This window comes from Mustela erminea, chromosome 11, assembly GCF_009829155.1.
Source record: "Mustela erminea isolate mMusErm1 chromosome 11, mMusErm1.Pri, whole genome shotgun sequence".
NCBI lineage: Eukaryota > Metazoa > Chordata > Mammalia > Carnivora > Mustelidae > Mustela > Mustela erminea.
This window is the reverse complement of record NC_045624.1, coordinates 66,824,476-66,840,331: the sequence shown is the minus strand read 5'-3', so window position 1 is coordinate 66,840,331 and position 15,856 is coordinate 66,824,476.

Sequence of the window (15,856 nt, the reverse complement as noted above, 5' to 3'; positions counted from 1 at the left end):
AAGCCCCTCATTTCTGTATTTATACTTGTGAGCCTGCTTGTTTATTTCATGGAGCAAGGCAAAGAGATTTCCTACCGGAAATATTAGCATGTACATTGCAATGAAACAGTGGTTGAAATATTCTGAAATGTTACTGCAGGGACCCCATATGAACTTCCCTCCAGCCTGAATGTATGGGAAACTTTTTCCAGACTTCAAAGTGCTTGAAAGCTCTGCTTCCACACAGGGACCTAGAGCTTCTGAGTAGCTCCCAGGCAATAGGAGATCATGTTCAAATAAAGGGCAAGAGGGGAGAAGGGAATAATGCATCAAAAAGAATACAGTGAACTAAAATTCAGAGGCTGAGACTATAGGAGCTTCTCAGCAAGTGCAAGGGTCCTGTCAGGGAGGCAGGGGGAACAGCTTGTCAGACTTCCAGGAGGGCTGTGACCGTCACTGTTTCCAGGTGGTACTTATTTTCTCATGAAGAACCAGCACCCACCCCACTCCTTCTGCCAATAAGAATGCAAATAGGAGTACCTCACTGTCCTGTGGAAGGTGAACGGAGTTAAAAAGAAAGATAAGTAGAGGGCGGAAGCCTGTGGAAAAGAGTAATGGAGGAAGACGCCATCTCTTTGGAGTATGGGGATTAAACCATTTAAAGGCTCCTGGATGTGACCTAGGATTGGTAATTGCTAAGACATGAGGGTGTCCCCTTGTGACCATCTCTTTAATAATTAGCAAGGGAAAAAAGGATTAGTAAGATAAATGAATGAGGACTTCTCCCTCAAGAAGGTGGGAGAGGCACCATTTGTGTCATCAAACATGCTTTAATAAGATGCCATTTCCCAGAAGTGTGATAGTGCTTGGCCTGCGGCTGAGAGCGTTGTTCTAGAAGGCTAAAATTTTTTCTTTACAAGGCAATGGTAATACCTCCCCAAATCGTTCTCAAAATACTCAAAACTCTTCATTGAAGTTTGCAGTACTTTTGAATCCTTTCATAAAAGTTTTACCAAAGTACTGAAGAAAATGGTCTGACTGCAAGAAGGCAAGGCAGTTCCTCTGAAAGTTTTCATTTCTGAGCAGTCATTTTCTTGGCCTAAGTTATTTTTTGTTGTTTTTTGGGTTTTTTGGTTTTTTTTTTAAGTTAAACCTTTTTGGGGGAGATAGCTGTAGATTCACTTGTTGGTAGAAGAAATAATACATAGAGAACCCAGATGCCCTTCACTCTGCTTCCTCACAGCTGTGATCCTTCGGGAAACTACAGAAGAGTACGGATACTGACATGGATACAGTCACGATACACGACAATCTCAACGCCACAGGCTCTCTCATGTTGCTCTTTCATGGTGTACCCACTTTCCTCTCGACTCGCTTCTTTTTTGACACCTGGAAACCACTAATCTGTTGCCATTTTGGCAATACCGTATAAATGGAATCCTATACTCTGTTACCTTTTAGGACTGGCTTTGCTACTTCGCATAACTCTCCGTAGATTCATCCAGATTCCTGTGGGAATAGTTCGTTCCTCCTTGTCGCTGAGTCGCTGAGTCTTAGTGCGCTTAACCAGCCACCGAAGGATATCTGGGTAGTTTCTAGTTTGGGTCTATTACAAATAACTATGCTACAACCATGTGTATACAGATTTTTGTGTGAACCTATTTTCATTTCTCCAGGATTAATGCCCAAGTGCCAATGTTAGATCATATGATTGTAGCATTTTCAATTTTTAAGAAACTCTTAGCTGTTTTCTAGACTGGCTGTGCCCTTTTACATCCCCAAGAATCCTGAGTATGTGCTCCAGCTTCTGTGCATCCACACCCTATTTTGAGATTGTTTGCATTTCTTATTTTAGTCATTCTGAGAGTTAGGTAGTGACAGCTCATCGTGGCTTTAATTTGCATTTCCTCGATGGCTAATAAAGGTGAATATCTTTCCCTGCGCTCTTATTTATTCATTTATTTTTGCCATTCATATATCCTCTTCAGGAAAATGTGTGTTTATATCTTTTGCTTATTATCTAATTAGATTGTTTTATTTTACTGGTGAGTTTGAAAGTTCTTCTGTAGTCCTTGAGAGAGAAGTGGCTTGTGAACATTTTCTCTCACTCTGTAGCTTACCCTCTCATGGTCTCCACAGGGTATTTCACAAAGCAAACATTTTAAATTTAGATGAAGTCTAACTTACCCAGTTTCCCTTTTATGGATTGTGCTTTTTCTGTCAAGCCTAAGAACTCTGCCTAGCCCTAGGTGCCAAAGATTTTCTGTGTCTTTTTTCCCCTAAATGTTTTATAACTTTAAATTTTATATTTGAGTCTATAATCCATTTTGAGTTAATTTTTTATAAGGTATGAGACTCAGGTGAAGGCCCCTTTTCTGCCCTATGATTGTCCAGTTCCTCCAACATTATGTAGACAAAATGTTATCTTTTACTGAACCGCCTTTGTTCTTGAATGTATCTCTTTGTATAGCAGATATTATATGTACGTAACTGTCACAATCTACTAATGTAATCACTTCACCAATTGAAGTGAAATACAAAAACTTACTTCCTTTAAACTTCTATGCCCCCTCACCCGTTTTAATGTAATTGCCTTAAATATTTTCATTACCTCCATTTAGAACCACATCAGACAGTAGTATACTTTTTGCTTTCATCATAAAATATAATTTAGAAACTTCTCGAGAAGGAAGAAACCTATTGTATTTATGCATGTTACCATGTTCTTTCTTCCTTCTTAATGTTATAACATTCCTTCTGGCTTTCTCTTTAGAGAATTTTTTTTTTTAAATTATGTCCAGTTAGCCAACATACAGTACATCATTAGTTTTTGATGTAGTGTTCAATGATTCATTATTTGCTTATCACACCCAGTGTTCATCACCACATGGGCCCTGCTTAATGCCTATCACCCTCAGAGCCTCTCATGGTTTTAATCTCCCTCTCTGATTTCTTCCCATTTAGTTTCCCCTCCCTTCGCCTGTGGTCTTCCATGCTATTCTTTACATTCCCCATATGAATGAAAACATATAATAATTGTTTTTCTCTGATTGACTTATATCACTTAGTATAATCCCTTCCAGTTCCATCCATGTTGATACAAATAGTGGGTAGTCATCCTTTCTGATGGTTGAGTAATATTCCATTGTATTTATGAACTACATAATCTCTATCCATTCATCTGCTGAAGGACATCTCAGCTCCTTCCATAGTTTGGCTATTGTGGACATTGCAGCTATGAATGTTGGGGTGCATGTGCCCCTTCTTTCTACTACATCTGTAACTTCTAGATAAATACCTAGCTAGTAGTGCAATTGCTGGATCATAGGGTAGCTCTATTTTTAACTTCTTGAGAAACCTCCATACTGTTTTCCAGAGTAGCTGTACCAGTTTAGGTTCCCACCAACAGTGTAGGAGGGTTCTCCTTTCTCCGCATCCTTGCCAACAGAATTTCTTTTAGCCATTCCCCACTCAGCATTAGTTGGTACAGATGGAAGTAGGACCACGGTTTTTTTTTCCTGTGGTGTTTAGGAGAAACAGAATGGTTATCATCAACAAGCTTTCTGTCTTGATGACTGTTCCTTTATTTGTTCTTTGGCTATAGAGAGCAGACTTTCACTGGAGCTTTTTGGTCTGTGCCCATTGGCTTCTTCAGCTCCACGTCTGGAATATAGGAGGCAAAAAGAAAACCCAAGCAACTCATCACCATGTTTTCCTTGGGTCCTATATTCTCTAGTGGTCTGTTGTCTTTCTTCCACCTTCTTATGTGTCTTCTTATGTTTGTTTTATATATAGTTCCTGGGCTTTTTTGTTGTATTAATAGGGAAGAAGAGGGCAAGTATAATCAACCTCCTTCTCTTGGAAGTGAAAATGGCTTGAGTTTTGAAATTGATAAATCCATCATTGGTTGGTTAGAGAGATAGGTCATCTGAATAAGGACTCAACAAAGCACTAAAACTACTTCTGTTGGCTTGGTACCTAAAAGGCTACCTGCATTATTCTAGAACTCCCAAACCAATCTAGTCCTGCATTCTCTGTTTTCAAATCTAAGTCGTGCTTTCCAGAAAGCTTCAAATTTGTTCTGTAAATGGGAAACATCCTGAGGCCAAGGGCAATTTTTTATTTCCTTGGTTATTCCAAATAACCAAATTTCTTTTTCTAGAAATGGGTTGAAAGAGATCCAAGGTTAAGGTGGCTATGTATGATTTTAATAATGATAGTGTGACTAAGACTAAATAGCACATAAATTCTAGGCTAGAGTATTTCCACAGGGCATCATATCATACCTTGAATTTTCACAAAATCCTATGCACTAAGTAACAATCTCATTTTATAGATAAGGACTTTAAGATTCTGAGAGATTATATAACTTATAAAAGGTAACATGACCATCAATTGATCCCAGGACCCAAAAAGTTGATGCTTTTTATATCCTAAAAGCCTAAACTATAGAAAGGAGAAAGAGTGGCCAGACACAAAGGAAATTCTAGCAGGAATGGTGGGATTTGTTTACTGCTTTGATTTGGGATTTAATGAAAGACAAGGAATGAACAAGACTTTGGGGTTTACAGCAGAAAACAGTGACTGCCTTCAGTTAGCAGCAAGAGATTCAGTTGTAGTCATCAGGGCTTAAAGAATCATAGTTGTGCCAGAAGAGTGGAATCTAGCTTAGGTCTCCAGAAATAAGTCCCAGATTCCATGTTTGACCAATTAGGGCACTTACCACCTCATCACTGGGAATATTGAGTTCAAAGACACCCCCTCATATAGACTAGCACTGCTGCTTCAACTGTGGTTGGGCACAAGAACCCAGAGGCTGGCTGTAGCAAGCACCACAATTCCTGATCAATACTCAAGAAGTTGCTAAATGGCTGTGGAAATGTGGCTGCAACACCTCATCCCTCTATACCCTTGATTTGAAAAGTAATACAGCCCCAAAGGCAGCCCCTTTCCGACTTGTGTGTACCTCCAATTGGCAGAACATAATTGGTAGTTTGACCCACAGCTGCAGACAAACCTGAGAAAGAAAGTTATAATTTTCTAACCTTAAGATTAAATTAAATTATTATTATTATTTTTCAAAGCACACTAGAAGGTAAGCTGAAGCAGGATGAACAGGTCAAACCACAATATGCTTTAGAGATCGCTAACCTCCAGGACTGAGGAGATGATGGTACCCTTTACTGAAATCAGAAACATAGTAAGAATTTCATAAGGGTTGATAATGAGATCAATATTTGAATTTTTAGTGTGACAAGCAAGAGAGACATTAATCAGAGATGAGGACTTCCAGGATGGAGATTTAGACTGGGAGATGTCAGCAGGCTAAGAGAATCCAAAACCATACTTGTGGCTGAGACTGACCAGGGTTAGGATACAAGCCAGAGGAAAACAGCAGTACTGGGTGTCTTAGTCTTGAGAAAAATTAGTTCCTGGGCAGGAATTAGGTAACCACGGTCTACTTTCAGTCCAGAAGCCAAAGAAAACTCCTTTAAAAAAGTAACATGCCTTTTAACAGAAAATTGGTGAGGGAACAAATGTTGGAAAAATATAGTGAGAGGCTCAAAGTGAGTCTTCTGTGAATATATATAGTTTATTGTGATAGAGCCATTCTATTAAAGAAGGTAGTGTTACACTTGGGTGATTCCAATCTTAATTTAAATTGTCAAAAATCAAAGTAAGATATATACATAGTATCAAGTTAAATGATACATATTACTGAAGATGAAAAGCAGGAGTTTCTCTCTGTATCCCTCTCCATCCTGGACCCACTGTGTGAATCCAGATAGAAGTGGCTTAAACAATTGACATTTAATTAATATATTTACCAATAATTTGAAGTAGTGCAGAAAGCTAAATTTTCTAAGACCCTGTTTGCCTGAAAATGCTTTATTCACTCTCACACTTTGCTATAACGTCAGTTTGTCCCCTCAGAATGCATTGTTCTTACTTCAGAGGATTGTCATGAGGATTTAGCTCCGTAGACTAATTTCTGAGAGGCTTCCATCCAGAGGGCTAACTGATATGCCATGAGGATGTCTATGACTGGATGTGTCTAAAGTTATAACTGTTTCCTATTATCTCTGGTTGGGCTTATTAATAGCAAAAGTTATTATAAAGACCATCTGGGTATAAAGGCAGGAAGCTGTTCTTATAAATACGCTGAACTCTCACTTCTCCAAAAATCTGCTTCATTTGCCAGTGGCCAGTTAGAGGGGCCAAAAGGACTCACAGAGAACATATCAAGAGACAGACTCCTCTGCTTTTATCCTTATAAAATAAACATCATCATCGTTTCTTAGTTTACAAGAACATTGTCTCTTCTGCTCATCAAAAAAGGATGGTCAAGCTTTTGGCATAGTGCAAAGCCTTGTTTTTAAGACAACAATGACAATGTGATTCTCATTCTTTGATTTCTTTCTTCTAAAATCTTCTATATCATCATCTATCTTTGGAAGTCTGACATTCATGAAGGTGCATGTAGGCTTTACAAAAATTATTATTTATGGAACTTGGCACTCTGTGGGTCTCCTCTATGGCCAGGAAGGTGTCTTCTATGATTTTCATATGTATATATATTACTTTAATACATTTAGCCCACATTCTTCCACTCTATTTTCTCTATTCACTTTTCCTAAGGCCATTATTAGTCAAATGGTACACCATCTGATTTTGTCTTTTATATATCTTTTCTCTTAGCTCATATTTTCTGTATCTTTATCTTCTTGTTCTGTGTTTGGGACAGATCTCAGATTCTATAGTCTTTCTTATTGCTTTTTTTTTTTCTCTAAATAAGGCAGTTGTTTTAAACTTTAATAGTTCTTCCTTTGTAATCAGTTTTTTTTCCTTAGTATCTTATACTGATTTTATGGATAAAATGTTTTCTCAAGTTTCTTTGACTTTTTGAGGTTTTTTTTCCCCCCTTAAGTTCACTTTTTTTCCTGTAATTATCTATTGCATACTGAGTAAATAGTTTAGATTTTTAATTTAATGCAGGGAGACTTGGCCGGCTGTTCCCTAAATTTGTTTAGGTAACTACCCCAAATTGGTAGCATTTGTACATACTCATAATGGAGTTGTAGAAAGACAAATTTAAAGCAATCCCATTTATAACAAAAAGAAAAAGAAAAAAAACAACCCTAGAAATAAAGTTAACCAAAGAAAGACCTGTATTCCAAAATCTAATGAAATAGGGGCACCTGGATGGCTCAGTTGGTTAAGCCTCTGCTTTTGGCTCAGGTCATGAGCTCAGGGTCCTGGGATAGAGCCCCACATTAGGCTCTCTGCTCAGCAGGGAGCCTGCTACCTCCCCTCTCTCTGCCTGCCTCCCTGCCTACTTGTGATCTCTGTGTTGAATAAATAAAAGTCTTAAAAAAAAAAACCCCACTAATGAAATAAATTGAAGAGGACACAAAGAAATGGGAAGATATTCCATATTCACAGAATGGAAGAATTAATATTGTTAAAATGTCCATCATACCCTAAGCAATCAACAGATTTGATGCAATCCCTGTCAAATTACCAATAGTGTTTTTCATGTGACTATAACAAATAATCCTTAAATTTGTATAGAACCATAGAAGACCTCACATAGTCAAAGCAATCTTGAAAAAGAACAAAACTGGAGGTATCACAATGCAGGATTTCAAGATATACTACAAATCTGTAGTAATCCCAACAGAGTACTGACACAAAAAGAGACACCGAAATCAATGGAACAGAATGGAATCTCCAGATATAAATTCATGATTATATGGTCAATTAATCTATCACAACAGAGACAAGATTATACAATGGGAAAAGATAGTTTCTTCAACAATGGTGCTGAGAAAACTGGACAGCTTAATGCAAAAGAATGAAATTAGACCACTTTTTAACATCATACACAAAAATAAACAAAAAATAAAGACCTAAATGTGAGACTTGAAACCATAAAAAAATAGTAGAAGGGAGCATAGGCAGTAACATCTCTGACATCCCTTGTAGTCACATATATATGTCTCTGGAGGCAAGAGAAATAAAAGTAAAAATAAACTACATCAAACTATTGTAGTCCCAGACCACATCAAAATAAAGAATTTGTACAGCAAAGGAAACCATCAACAAAATAAAAAAAACAACCCAATGAATGGGAGAGGAGATTTTCAAATGATATGTCCTAAAGGGGTTAATATCCAAAATATATAAAGATACAACTCAACACTGAAAAACAATCTGATTAAAACACAGACAGAGAACCTGAAGAGACATTATTCCAAAAGACATCTAGAAGGCCAACAGACAAATGAAAATATGTTTGATATTACTCATCATCAGGGAAATGCAAATCAAAAGCATAATGGGATACCTTACATTAGTTAGAATAACGAGGAGTGTTGGCAAGACTGTGGAGAAGGAATCCTCATGCACTATTGGTGAGAATAGTGAAATTAGTACAGCTGCTATGGAAAACAGTATGGAGGCTCCTTAAAAGTTAAAAGTACCATATGATCTCAAAATCCCACTACTGGAATATGAAAACGCTAATCTGAAATGATATATGCACCCTTAAGTTTATTGCAGCATTATTTATAACAGCCAAGATATGGAAGCAACCCAAGCATCCACCAATCGATGAATGAATAAGGAAGAAGTGGACATATTCACAATGGAATGTTAAGCAACTACGAAAAAGGATATGATCGTGCCTTTTGAGAAAACATGCATGGACCTAGAGGGTATTAAGCTAAGTGAAAGAAGTCAGAGAATAAGAAATACTATGTTACTACACCTATATGTGGAATCTTAAAAAAAAAAAAAAGAAAGAAATTAAAAACAAAAAGCAGAATCAGCCCTATAAATACAAAGAATTGATGGTTGCCAGAGGGGAGAGGGGTGGGGGTGGGGTTGAGCAAAATGGGTGAAGGGTAGAGGGACACAAAGGCCTCCAGTAATGAAAGGAGTCATAAGAATAAAAGAACATAGGAATAATAGAACATAGGAATAAATAGAACATAAGGAATATAGTTAATGATATTGTAATAGGGATGTAATAGGACAGATGGGGTTATACTTGCGAACAGAGCATAATGTATAAATAATGTATGAACTTGTCAAATTACAAAGTTGTACACTTGAAACAAATGTAACACTAGTTTTCAACTACACTAAAAAAAAAAAAAAAGCCTCAAGTGCTAACTTGGCTGTGAAGTTTTCCTGATGACTCCTAGCAAATATGCTTTCTCCTGTTATGAATCCCCAGATTATTTGTTATATAACTCTGCCATGAGCCTTGCCACGCTCCACCTAACAGAATTTTGCACGGATGGGTTGAAATTTGGGCAAGTGATGGAGAGCCTTCCATAGAAGGAGAATCATAGGCTTAGACTGGAAATTCAGATGCTCATTCCTTTCTTCAAGAAATTATTTGATTAATTTCGGCATTTTAGAGGGATTAATAAATACCCTGTCTGTCTTTTATCACCTCAATTCAGAACCAACTGAGAAGTGGACACACAGGAATAAGAAAATGATTGAAATTGTTTATTACTGAGGAGAACTGAATTAAGGAATGCAACTTAGTTATGTGACAGCTAACATCCTTTGCCCCTGAGATAGACACAGGTTTGCCTCTGAGTTGCTGGCACATGTGGACATGGGTTGACCTCCCTCTGGGGCAGCGGGGGGTGTGGGGGTGGGAGAAGCAGGGGGCAGAGCCATCCTTCTGAATGTATTATATGATGATGAAAAACACACGTATTCCAAAGGAAGGCTGACTTCTAAAGAATAGATGGAAGCTTCTGGGCCAGATGTTCCCATTTGGTCTTCCAAGCTGACCAATCAGATACATTACTCTCCTTATCTAAGCCAGATGAAGCGATGGAGAGGGTCAGGAAAATTCCTCCACTGGGACACACTAGAGGAAAGAGAGGGACCTACTCCCAAGTCCACACACAACAATTAAGTAGCAGCGAAACACACTCCTCTGTTCTTTCTTCTCTTTTACATTCTAAAATGTTTTTGGTACATGACGTGGTAGCAACCTGGCCAACTGAGGGTATGATGTTATTAAGACCTAATTTTTTTGCCCATAAGGGGTTTATGATTTTTAACAGATAAAATTGAAAAAGACAGATATAACAAACAGAACTAGTTCTTAGAATTTTCCCGAACAATTGTGCGAGTAATCAATTGATTGCCTCTCAGCTCTAAATTTTACACTTCATTTTCTGCTCTGTAACAATATTTCTCCCTTGCCAGTAGAGAGGATGTCAAGCTTTGTCAGAAGAGAGTCCCAGAGGGACAGTGGAGAAGAAAGAATTTTTCTCTTCCCGCAGCAGGGTGCTCCTCGAAGAAGTTTCCTGGAGTAGAGACATTACTACAGCTCCAGGCTCTGGCAGCAGACAATGGTCAGCAGCACATGGAAGTCCCCTGTGGACATCTTTCCCTAGCATCTCCCTGGGAGGCTTTAGAGCTGAGCACCACCAGCCTGGCAATTCCCTGTGAATGGCTTTCCCCACATGCCCTCAGAAAACAGCTCCTGAGGCACCTGGGAGGCCTAGTCCATTGAGCATCTGCCTTTAGGTTGGGTCATGGTCCCAGGGTCCTGGGATCGAGCTCCGCATCAAGCCCCCTGCTTGTTGGGGGACCTGCTTCTCTCTCTCCCCACTCATGCTCTATCTCAAAAAATAATCAAAATCTTAAAAAGAAAAGAAAAGAAAGGAAAAGAAAAAGAAAAGAAAAGAAAATGGCCTTAGGGGACTTCTCTGCCATCCAGTGAACCTTGACTATGTTCTCAGCAATGAAGTCTGGATCTCTGGTGGGGACCTCTTCCAGATCTGTCTTTCCCTCGGGGTCTGTATCTTGACCCCAGGGACAGCAGTTGCCCTAGTAAAGTGTTCTTTCTCTTTACTCTTTACTAGCCAGTCCCCTGTTTTCTTCAATCCCCTGTTATAGTTAATAATTCTTTATAGTTAAGACTCTATATTAAACTTTGTCTCTTCAAATTACTCTGTGGTTTCTATATCTGGATTAGACCCTGACTGATATAACTATTAAATAGTAATTTGAATGGTATGCTTCAGAGAATGATAATTATGAAGAACATCACCTTTTAATATTTGACAAGCAGGTCATTTTTTCACAATTATTTCTGAATCCTGAGAAAGATAATTGAAAGCAATCTTTTCCATATGTATTATATGTTAAGCCATTTAAGTCTATGAAAATGAAGCATCTTGCTCAATTCTCAAAAGGTTTTGAGTAAGAGATGGAAATATGATTTGATAATGTCACCAATTTTCAAATGCTTCAGTAAAAGAGTTTCTGAAAGATGCTAAATCTATGTCATTAAAACCAGTGACAGGGATTCAATTTTAATCTGCCTGAAAAATTGCCTGAACAGCTAAAAATGGCTTCCCTCAAATGCTTACTCTCACCTTGAGAATCTCTGCATGGTTGTGGCTAAAAACTTCAGCAAAACCAGGACTAGGCACCAGTCATAATGGAGACTCTCCAGAACATCCACATGTTATTGGGATAAAAAGTCTGATGGGGGCCTGGGTTACCTTCTTGGTGGCTGACCTTTTGTGAAATGTCGTTTCATTCTCAGTAAATTTGGTTCTAAGGAAGCTTAGAATGATCAGGTATGATTTTATGGATATGCCCTCAAACACTATTATAAATTCCAGAAAAAGGATGCATATTTAAAAACATTACTCTTGTTGAGAAACAAAGCCTCCCAAGACCATAACTTGATGTCATCCTTGTGAATGGTGGCAAGTCCAGAGGTCTGCAGTGTAGCCCTCACCCTAGAACAAACAGGGTGAGGACCTCTGGCTGGTTATTTGAATCTTCCCAGCCTCATTTACATATACATGTAAAGCGAGGGACCAATTGAACACACACAATTGAACACACACTTCACAGCCTTCCCATTTAGATCCTCTTCTTTCTACTCCCATTTTCTCATAAATCTTTGAGTCTCACAGTTTTCAAACCTGTGGCCAACACCACACACTAAAAGGTCACTAACGAGCTGCTGGCCGAGTGAGTGACCTGCCCCTCCTTTCCCCTGGTTCTTCAGATTCCTCTGACTATAGTAATCCTCTCACTTCATGTCTGATTCCATGCAGCTTATTATTTGCAGACATGTAACTTCTGCCTCATCATCACTCACTGCTTTCCTTTTTCTTAGTTGACACACCATGTTAATTAGTTTCAGGCTACAACAGTGATTTGAGAATATAGCCTTCACTTTCCACGGGCATAGTCCCATCGCCCCAAATCCAAGTCCAGCATCTTTTTTCTTTCATGCTATTGAGCAGATTGCTATCTACATAGAAGGAAGTTTATGTAATTTTTTTTTTTTTAAAAAGATTTGAGAGAGTGAGCAAGCACGTGGGGTAGGGGCCAAGAGAGGCGAGAGAAACCCAAGCAGACTGCACCAAGCATAGAGCCTGACACACGGTTCCATCTCAGGACCCTGAGATCACAACCCCAACAAAAACCAAGAGTCAGAAGCTTAACCGAGAGTCAGTGTGCCACCCGTGTTCCCCTGGCATGTACTTTATATATTGATTGCTATGTAACCCTTTTATTAAAGATGAACAAAAACACCAAACCAAACCAAAACAAAAAACCCTCAAAGCCAATCTTTCTGAGAGGCATTTCCCTAAGAAAAAGTAAAAAAAAAAAGAAAAAGACTGGCAAAAGTTTTTTTTTTTTTTTACCAATGATTTCTTTTTACTTTAATTCTGAAAAATTTGAAAAATATAGAACTGAATGTAGGAAAAAGAAACCCTACTCTTCCCTGCTGTTCCCTAAGATGTTAACAGTTCAGGGCACAATCTCAGAATCTTTTGATGGACGGACATTTTTGGTGTATCCTGCAACATAGGAAAAAATACTCAGGTACATTTTAGTGCCAGGAAGCTAAAGACAACAGGCTTACCATCCATTAATACACACAGACTTGGGACGCCTGGGTGGCTCAGTTGGTTAAGCAGCTGCCTTCGGCTCAGGTCATGATCCCAGCATCCTGGGATCGAGTCCCACAACGGGCTCCTTGCTCCGCAGGGAACCTTCCTCTCCCTCTCTGACTCTGCCTGCCACTCTGCCTGTGCTCTCTCTCTCTCTGACAAATAAATAAATAAATAAATAAATAAATAAATAAATAATCTTAAAAAAAAAAATACACACAGACTCCAGGGCAAAGAGGTACCAAGTAGTTCTTCTTTGTTTCCCAGGCTGTTCCTCACAATGGACCTTTGGAAGGCCCTTCCCATTCCTCTCCTTCCTTCAGGTCCCCACCGTCCTTCCCAGCCTGAGGCAGCCTCTACCGTCCTGAGATAGTCCCAAGGCTCTGAGCCGGCTTCTGGCTTTCTCTTGGAAGGGCCCTGGGAATGAGGTGTAGGTATTTTTAATTCTTCATTAAGAAATGGCTACTACAGGGGCGCCTGGGTGGCTCAGTGGGTTAAAGCCTCTGCTTTCGGCTCAGGTCATGATCCCGGAATCCTGGGATCGAGCCCCACATCGGGCTCTCTGCTCAGCAGGGAGCCTGCTTCCCTTCCTCTCTCTCTGCCTGCCTCTCTGCCTACTTGTGATCTCTGTCTGTGAAATAAACTTGGAAAAAAAAAAAAAAGAAAGAAATGGCTACTACACACACCTTTCCCTTTTTGATGTTAACCATTTTTCGTAGCGTAAATTTAAAGTGTCATCCTAAGAAGTTTTTTCCTTGCTTTACCAAAGATCCTCTCTTTACCAAGTAAGAAGGAGGAAGAAAAATAGGAGGTGAAGAGAGGAAAAGCTCTATCAACTATTATAACAGTGAACATACGATTCTGCAGTAGTTCACTATTATGCAATATAGATCCATATGTATAAATTCATACATTTACATACACCTGTATGGAATATGTATAAAAATATTAGCATATGTGAAATTATTCTGAACATATATAGTAAACATATTGTTCTACAGTTTGATTTTTCACTTAGTATTCCCGCATAGTTATATTTTCCCATGCCAATATACACAGAATGACTTCATTCTTTCTAAAAGCTAGGTGTATAGTATCTTATTCAATCAATTCCCTAATCATGCGTACTTAGCTTATTTTTTACATTTGCTCTTACATGTAATGCTGCAATGTGTTTTCCAGAATAGATATGTATTACTGCACATTTGTGTAAATGTTTTTTAGGGTAAGTATCTAGAGGGAGAGTTGTTGATCTAAATGATATGCATACTAAAACTTTTACTTGATACTGCCCACCTGCCTGAAAACATGGTTGTACCAATTCATTCCCTCCTCAGTAGCTTGTGAGAATATTGTCTTATCATGATCTTACCAATTTAAGATATTTTCTTTTCTTTTTAAACTCCTAATTGTTTAAGCTTCAAAAATTGTAGTTATACCAGAACTTGAATTAGAATTTTACTTTTCTAGCCTTCATGGAAGCAAACTCTGCTATATTTTCTTTTTCTTTCTTTTCTTTTTTTAAGTTTATTTATTTAAGTGATCTTACTATACCCAATACAGGGCTTGAACTCACAACTCTGAGATCAAGAGCTGCACGCTTTACCAACTGAGCCAGCCAGGTGCCCCTCAGCTATATTTTCATTAAAAACTTTAAACATTATAAAAATACATAAAATCATGGAAATGGGGGCACAGATTAGGTTTCCTTCCGCTGCAGGTTGTGACATGGCTCAGCCCAGCCCTGAAGGGCTGTGCGACCATCCAGCCTTGCATGAGTTGGAAATTGTGAAAAACAACAACAACCCAACTTTTGAGTAACTCCTTTATCTCACAGCTTATCACTTGCAAGTATTTAAGTGACAGATTTATACATGTCTGCAATAACAACACTCCACAGATGTTATTATAATGGCAAATGACAGCATTTATTAACAGACGAGTTAAGTGTGGGTATTAGGTAGCAATTTCAAAGCTGAGGACAGTTTCTGAAGTTGTATGGCTCCCAGGAAATATGCCTTAGGTAAAAAAAAAAAAAAAAAAAAGTGCAGAGTGTCACAGATGCCACTACTTGTCTTAAAAACGTGTAGCTGTTTGAATTTGAATGTCTGTCCTCCCCTCCCCCTATTCTGTGCTGAAGCTGTAACCATAGTGCGGCTGCTGGAGAGGGGGTCTCTGAGGCTGGGCTGGAGATTAAGTGAGGTCAGAAGGGTGGGGCCCTGTGTTGATACACTAGTGTCTTTCTAAGGGGCTCCAGGGAACTCATCTGCTCTCCCTTCCACCCCTCCCTCTGCAGGTGCAATGAGGAAAGGCCATGTGAGGACACAGTAAGAAGGAACTGGCAGTCTACAGGGAAGGAGGAAGCAGGAACTCACCAGAAACCAACCCTGCCAGAACCTTGATCTCAGCTTCCAGTCTCCAGTACTGAGAACATTTATTTCTGTTGCTCAAGCCACCCAGCCTGTGGTTTGTTATGGCAGACTAACACAACAACTGTATTCATAACTATGCTTACATATGCAGACTGTTTCTAGAATTTTCAAGAACTGGGCAGGAGCGGCAGGGAGGGAACTGTGTGCCATAGATCCTTGGGTACCTGCTCATTTTTGTATACCCCACTGACGGTTTCACATGTTTACAAGTTTGATATTCTTCCTCTTGAAACAGAGCCTAATTCTCCTCCCCTTGAATGTGAGCTGGATGTGGGGGAGGTGCTCCTATTGGACAGAATGTGGAGGAAGCCATGGTGCCAGACTGCCGGGAGGGGAGGTCATGACAGACACGTGGCACCCATTTCCGGAGACACAAAGCTGTTCCAGCAGCCCCACAGAAAGGCCCATACACTGAGGAACAGAGGCCACCTGCCAGCAGCTCCCTCCCTCACCCCCCTCACCAGGATGTCAGCAGGAACCAGCTCC